This window comes from Rhagoletis pomonella, unplaced genomic scaffold (genome assembly GCF_013731165.1).
Source record: "Rhagoletis pomonella isolate Grant_MI unplaced genomic scaffold, Rhpom_1.0 Rhpom_scaffold_00139, whole genome shotgun sequence".
In the NCBI taxonomy this organism is placed as follows: Eukaryota; Metazoa; Arthropoda; class Insecta; order Diptera; family Tephritidae; genus Rhagoletis; species Rhagoletis pomonella.
In genome coordinates this window covers 71,424-73,896 of record NW_023458693.1, presented here as the reverse complement: position 1 = coordinate 73,896, position 2,473 = coordinate 71,424, and positions in this window count along the sequence as shown.

Below are 2,473 nucleotides of genomic sequence, written 5' to 3'. Positions count from 1 at the left end.
CTTCATCTTCATCTTCATCTTCATCTTCATCTTCATCTTCATATTCACCTTCGTTTATCTTATTTCTTTCTTTACTTTTATTCTAATCTTTGCCTTTATCCCTTTTTTCTTCTACATATTCAACTTTACCTTCTTCCTTGCATAAATCTTAATCTTCATAAGTCTGATTCCTAAACTGCTGCTTAGCAGATTTCTTTAATTCAGTATATTAAAGCAAACATTTAGGAGACATTTCCGCCCCAACCATGTACATGTACGGCATTAGTGTTGGTGTCATTTTTAAATGGATTTTTTCGCTTCATGTTAAACCAATTTGAAATTTGAACAAGTAAGAAAGTCTAAGTTCGGGCGGAGCCGAACATTAAATACCCGGCGCAAATATTAAATACATGATTTTCACCTTTCCGAAAGCTACCGCTACATGGTAAGCCGGGGTGTATCAATTTTGAGTAAATTAGCGTCCTTAAATTTCAAAATGTTTCAAGCATTTCTAAAATTTAAAATTTTCATCGTTTTGCTTTTATGTAGCAAGCACAATAAAAATACCGAGTTTGGTACAAATTGGTAGAACGGTTACCAAGATACATATATGTGATCATAAGTGGGCGGTGCCACGCCCATTTTTCAAAATCTTATTATAGACGTATTTCCTGGTAAGGAATTGTTGCAAGCATCAATTTTGAATAAATTGGCTTTAATATTTACTGATTTATCGAAGATTTCGTATTTCTCCATGAGATGTGGGCGTGGTTGTTGTCCGATTTTAAAAATTTTCGGCCATTTGGTATCCTGTACCAAGGCCAATAACTGTGCCAAGTTTGGAAGAAATCGGTACAGCGGTTGCCAAGATATACACATGTAACCATAAGTGGGCGTGGCTACGCCCATTTTTCAAAAATTTATAACATTCTTATTTTTCGTCTAAAAATTATTGTAAATATCAATTTTGAGTTAATAATCTTCAGTAGTTACTAAAATATCGCAGTTTTCGTATTTCTGAAAATTACCGTTATATGGGAGGTAGGCGTGGTTTTGGTCCGATTTTGCCCATTTTCAATAGCATCCGTCCTACGCCCGAAAGAAGTACACGTACCAAGTTTTGTTAAGATATCTTAATTTTTACTCGAGTTATCGTGTGCACAGACGGACGGACAGTCACCGCTTAATCGATTTCTCTTTTCATCCTGATCATTTATGTATACATTTGTCTATACCTATCTCCATTCGTTTTGCCTGTTACAAACAACCGTTATGTGAACAAAGTTATAATACCCTTGTGCACAAGTGCGCTCGGGTATAAAAATTGTCTGCACATCTGCATCAAAATACCTTTCTAATGATTTATACCTTCGAGGTATAGTTTAGCCGTAAAAGGGGTGTAAAGAAACATAATTGCCAATCGGAGCAAAAACAAATTTTCCGTACTAGATTGAATTTTTTATATTTGTTTCTGGCATTAATTGTTTGAATAAAAGATTTTCTATTTATGCAAAATAAGAACGCGAGGCAATGTAAGGATAATATGTAACATATTTAGGTAATTTTTAGCATTTCCTATATAGTAGAACGTATCTAACACTTAATTTTTTAAAAAGCAAACCTTTTCTACTTTATATAAATTTCATTCTACATATTTTTTTAACAACTTAAGTAAAGTTCTGCATCCACCAATTTGTACAGCCATACATAAAAAAATAACGAAGTTACTTTATTGACGCATTGCTATGAAAGAGTTACTTTTTAACGGTGAGATTTGGCTAACTTTCAATTTTTTTACTGAAACCGTTGGTGAACACTCAAAAAACGGCCCCAAGAGGGGCATAACATGAATGAAAAAAACGGAATAGATTTGAAGTCAAGCGGAGTAGAGGAGTAGATTTCAAATTTTTTCAAAAACCGGAGTAAATCTAATCTGATCTTAGTCGAGTCCAAACACTAGTAGGGAACGAATTCTTTACATTTTAACACTAATGACCCACACAGGAAACACAGGGTTGTATCAGACTTTCGATGTGGTTTCGAGTTGGTTAGCTTTTAACCATCTCAGTGAAATGGTTAAGTGCTGTAATTTTTATACGGCGAAACTACGCTAAATGAAGTGGGTTATCGGGATAACCCACTCAATAGCCATAACTACGTGGTTAGCTCCGGTGGGGACATGGTATAAGATAAGATACCAAAAGCCAAAAAACATATGGAAACCTCATTATATTGCAATATATTCGGGTCCTTCATCAAAAGTGATAAACTGATTTAATTATCATTTTATCTCGTTTATCCGAAGTTTATCAATTTATATGAACGCCGCTATTATTTTATCTTTATATATTTATATTTATTTTTATAGATTAAAAATCGTGTTTATTTTGGTTCACTTGGGCCAAATGATGTTGTCATTGATGCCACATCAAGCGATATCATGACATGTGGTGAAATTGGGTGTGGTGAGTTGCGGTGCGGTGGAATTGGGTGT